General features: G+C 37.5%; 1 long non-coding RNA gene across 1 annotated transcript in view; it reads right to left on the minus strand.

Annotated features, from left to right (window-relative positions):
- Window positions 1-3,746: 3,746 nt before the first annotated feature.
- The window catches only part of LOC129349021 (uncharacterized), a 7,889-nt gene continuing 6,081 nt past the window's right edge, over window positions 3,747-5,554 (minus strand). The window contains exon 3 of the long non-coding RNA XR_008601814.1: window positions 3,747-3,993. This is a non-coding gene — a long non-coding RNA (uncharacterized LOC129349021). The remainder of the gene's footprint in view (window positions 3,994-5,554) is intronic.

The following is a 5,554-nucleotide window of genomic DNA, read 5'->3' on the forward strand; positions in this document are numbered from 1 at the left end:
TATTTAACATTTAAAAAAATACAAAACATTTAATTAGATTATTAAACCTTTAAAAAGACAAAACATTTAATTAAAAAATTAAATGTTTAATTAGAAAATTACATCTTAAAGACAATATAACTTCAAAAAGGAATTAAACAGAAAATACAATGAAGCATTTAAAAAGAAAATTAAACATTAAAAGGTGGTAAAACATTTAAAAAGAAAAACCTTAAAGATTTAATCGAAAAATTAAATATTGGGAAAGAAAAAAATTCAAACAAGCTGATAAAACATTTGAAAAAACAAACATTAAAAAGACAAAACATTTCGAAATCAAATCAGACATTAGAAAAGAATAAAAGGTGAGAAAAGAGCAAAACTAAACGTTTAAGAAGAATCAAACTAAAGACAAAACATTTGAAAAGACACCAGTTAACCTTTAGAAGATCAAATTAAACAGAAGAGACAATAGAACGATCAAAAAGAGCAAAAACAGATAAAGGTCTTGAAGCGTTTTCTAGTCTGAAACGAAAACATCAAGTTGTTTCTTCAAACATTTCCTTTTTCTATGTTCTTGGTTTGATTGTGGATAGATTTACTAAGAACTCATTTCAGAAAACTGCTTTCCAGATAAAGTCTACTAGTAGTTGAAGGCATTTATCAAACTAATGTTACCTTCTGATCTCCACAAACTTTACTGTTCAGTGAAGAGAATCAAAGTTTGTTGAGGATTTCTAAAAAACCCACAGGTGAAGGTCTGAGAAGAACTCAGATGGATGGTCTAAATGTGAAATCAAGACTCATGGTCACAAGTTTTAAGGCTTCTGTTAACCACAAAGTTCAAACTAACAGAGAAGTACTGAGAAACTTTTAAAATTTCAGTCCTCAGACTGTCTGAAGGTTCAAACTAACAGAGAACTACTCAGGAACTTAGAAGATATCAGTCCTTGGACTGTCTGAAAGTTCAATCTAACAGAGAACTACTGTGGGACTCAGAAAATTTCAGCCCTCAGACTGTGTGAAAGCTCAGGTCCTGAGGACTCGGGAGGTGTGGAGGCTTGGAAAGTCTTGGAACTGAGGGTTCAACCCTCCAGCACAAAGGCTGAAGTCCAACCTCCTGAGAAAAACGGTCGAGTCGAGACTCAAGTTTAAAAAAAAATTCGAAAATGGCAAAAAATAGATGATAAATGCGCAAAAAAAAGAAGTTTTAGTATCTGAGCGAGTAGCTCAGGAGGATAAGAAGAGGACTACCAAGTGGAAGGTCGCAGGTTCGAGACCCACCACTGGCATTTTTCTTTCTTTGTCTTTGTCAGGATTTTGATGAAAACTTAAGAAGTGTCTGGTCTTGAACCAGCGACCTGCAGCTCCATAGGCAAATCCTTAACTCACTGAGCTACAGATCAGATAAAAAGAAATAAATTCGTCGTCCCTTTGACATCGAAGTTCCTCAAGTGACCACATGGGTGGAGCCAAGGCGGAGTCTGGGTGGAGTCAGGGCGGAGAGTAGGCGGGGAGGTGGGTGGCGGCCTCCCCCCTCTACTCCCCCACCTCCCCCCACCACCCACCACACCTTCCCCCGCCCCACGAGTTCTTCGAGTCTCCACGAGTTCTTCGAGTCTCCGTGGGTTTTCCCGAGTTTCTGGAGTTTCCACCAGGTCGGAGGAAGGACAGGTTGTCATGAAGAGGTGTTGAAGTCGGCCAGGATGGAGTGACTTTTTACAGCGACTAGAAGGAAGACCACTAGAAGAGCAGGTCTTTAACCACCATCCATAAAATCCATGGAGTCGCTCCAGAGAAATGAAAGAAGGTCAACTTTTATCAACCTCCATCCAGATGTTCAACTTGATATCTTTACTTTGAGATTTTTAGCACCACAAACCTTTAGTATCACACTTTATTATCATTTATTAGGACTTTAATGGAATCCACCAGCAGATTTAGTTTTTGTTGACAAACTTTATTCTTGTCATCGTGGGACTGCAGTATTTAAAACTGTTCTATTTCACCTCATGTTTATTAGTTTTAGTGGAGAAAGTTATTTTAGTTGTCGATTAGTCTCTTAAAAACCAAATAATAAATTGGATTAGTCAAGAGGTTTAAATTTCTTACTTTGTCATATTTTAAATATGACAAAAAATATAAAAATAAAGTGTCTTGAGACAATTTGACCTGTAATTGGCGTTATATAAATAAAATTGAATTCAAATTGTATGTATCTTGTAATGTTGGAGTAATTCAGCCATATATGTTGGAAAACACATTTTCTTTGACCATTAATCTGTTGTTTTCTCCACTAATTCATTTCTTGTTTTGGTTTATAAAATGTCAAACCCAAATATATTCAGTTTACTGTCATAAAAACCAAAAAGATTTACATTCATGATGCAGGAATCAGGCAGTTTTTCACTTTTTATCTTAGTTTAGTCAGAAAGATAGTTGATAATGTGTGAATTGTTGCAGCTTGTGAGCCGTAGAAGGTTTTAATCTTTGGGGCCGAGTGTCAGAAAACATTTAGAAACCAACATCAACAAAACACTCAGCAAAGATTTGAACATCATTAAAGGGAAATCCAACTTTTACATGACGATGTCTAATTAAAGGACATTTATTTCCAATGTAAATGTGTGATATTCATCCTCTGGAGCTTTCTCTTCACATTGTCTTCCACCTGGACTGGTTTGGTCGGGAGCATGTGCAACAAACATTTGAAAAACTGCACTTTAACATCAATGAATGACACTGAAGTTTAATCTCTACATAAATGAGACTGAGTCTGGATGTGCTGCTCTGTCATTAACTCCTAAATTTAGGGAAAGTTCAAACAAAAGAGGACAGTTCAGATAAGACTTGACAATGAGCTTATTTTGAACAAACAGCTCAGACTTTCTGAGCTTCAGCACCTCTAGCAAGATATTTTAACAACAAGCAACTCAAGAGATCCAGAAGGTGGAGAGAGTTAGCTTTAGCTGAGCCAAAGAACATGTGGGACGCTAACCTAGCAAACATTTCAGACTTTTCTCTGTGAATTCTGAGAAATAATTTACTATTTAATGACAGAGCTACACATCTTAACTCAGTCTCATTAAAACAGACTCTAATTCAGTGTCATTCATCCATATTAAAGTGCAGTTACCCAAAATGTTTGTTGCATGAGCTCCAACAAAACCTGTCCAGGTAGAAGGCCACTTTGACAAACAGGAAGTGGACGATTCCAAGCAGATTTATAGAAGGGGGAACCGGACTGTACTAAGTGTGGTCGAGTATAGAGGGGTGTTTTGTGGGTTTTTAAGGCTGATAATGATTATTAGTGAGACATTTGGAGTCGATATTCATTTGCAGTAAATGAAAGTATTTAAAATCTTGAAGTTAAACTTACAAGAACACAAACTTTAACAGAAAACTTTGTTGATACGTTTTTGTTTTGTTTACAGATGTTAAGTTAAAGGAGTTTTATTCGTGACGTATAACCAATCAAATCACTCCAGAAGACAGAGCGACCACAGGTAGATTAAGGTTCAGAGCCAAAGTAGCGCCATTTTTAAATGTATTTATTTCCGTAAATCAGTAAAAAATAAAATACTGATAATCAGTAAATCAGTCAGCCCACAATTACTACAATTCTACAATGTATGTCTCTTTCTTTTGACTTGTTATTTGTACAATATACGATGTATATGATGGTGTTTTTCATACCAAAGGCTATACTATGATGTTTTCTAAGAGACATACATGCTACTCTGTTGTTCTGGCCCTGGACACTGCACTCCTCCTCTGTTGTTTTCTGGATTGTACTCAGCTGCATGCCTTCGTCCACCCGGCCTCCGTTGACTCGTCCCGCCTGCCGTCTCTGGAGCTGAAGCTGGATTGGAACAGACCAAAGTACAGTCCAATCACGATGCCAGCTGCTTCTCAAAAGGCTCCTTCATCTGGCAGGTGGCGGCACTTCTTCTGAGGGGAAGCTGAGCTGGCCTGGCAGAACTTTGGAGATGTGTTCCAGTGGTTGGTGGATGTCTGGGGAGATAGAGAGGGACCTTTGAATTGTTCAGAAAGGAAAACAGGGAACCCATTGGTAGTTTTAGTTTATGGTGCTACTGCGGTGTGTTTTGGGGTTTTAAGAGGTGAACAGGAAGAGTTTTTTTTTTCGTATTGATTATTTTTTACTTTGTTCCTGGTTGGAATGCCCATCAATGTCAACATGAAGTTCACTTTTAGTTCTGTTTATTTATTTTTATTTTACTAACACCCATTTGCTTTTAACCCCCTCACATGTTGTGTTGTTGTAAACTTACTCTTTCAAATAAATACTTGTCTAACCCTCTGGAAACCAGCGTTTGGACTGTTTTTGTGTTGCTCCTCACCTACTTCAGACAGCCGGGACAGAACAACTTTTTTGGGACCAAAGGCTATACGATGACGTTTTTAGAGCGACATGCTATACTATGACGTTTTTAGAGCGACATGCTACACTATGACGTTTTTAGAGCGACATGCTACACTATGACGTTTTTAGAGCGACATGCTACACTATGACGTTTTTAGAGCGACATGCTACACTATGACGTTTTTAGAGCGACATGCTATACTATGACGTTTTTTGGACCAAAGGCTATACTATGACATTTTTAGAGCGACATGCTATACTATGATGTTCTTTGGACGACATGCTATACTATGACGTTTTTTGGACCAAAGGCTATACTATGACGTTTTGAAGAGCGACATGCTATGCTATGACGTTTTTAGAGCGACATGCTATACTATGATGTTTTATGGATGACATGCTATACAATGACGTTTTTAGAGCCACATGCTACACTATGACGTTCTTTGGACGACATGCTATACTATGACGGTTTTTGGACCAAAGGCTGTACTATGACGTTTTGAAGAGCGACATGCTATAGTATGACGTTTTTAGAGCGACATACTATACTGTGGCGTCTTTTGGACGACATGCTATGCAATGACGTTTTTAGAGCAACATACTATACGATGACGTTTTTAGAACGACATGCTATACTATGATGTTTTTTGAGCAACATGCTATACTATGAAATTTTTTGGACGACATGCTATACAATGACGTTTTTAGAGCGACATGCTACACTATGACGTTTTTAGAGCGACATGCTATACTATGACGTTTTTTGGACCAAAGGCTATACTATGATGTTTACAGAGTGACATGCTATACTATGACGTTTTAAGAGCAACATGCTATACTATGACGTTTTTTGGACCAAAGGCTATACTATGACGTTTTGAAGAGCGACATGCTATTGTATGACGTTTTTAGAGCGACATGCTATACTATGATGTTTTTTGGACCAAAGGCTATACAATGAACGTTATTAGAGCAACATGCTATACGATGACGTTTTTAGAGCGACATGCTATACTATGATGTTTTTTGGACCAAAGGCTATACAATGAACGTTATTAGAGCAACATGCTATACGATGACGTTTTTAGAGCGACATGCTATACTATGATGTTTTTTGGACCAAAGGCTATACAATGAACGTTATTAGAGCAACATGCTATACGATGACGTTTTTAGAGCGACATGCTA

Source organism: Amphiprion ocellaris, chromosome 5, assembly GCF_022539595.1.
Source record: "Amphiprion ocellaris isolate individual 3 ecotype Okinawa chromosome 5, ASM2253959v1, whole genome shotgun sequence".
NCBI lineage: Eukaryota > Metazoa > Chordata > Actinopteri > Pomacentridae > Amphiprion > Amphiprion ocellaris.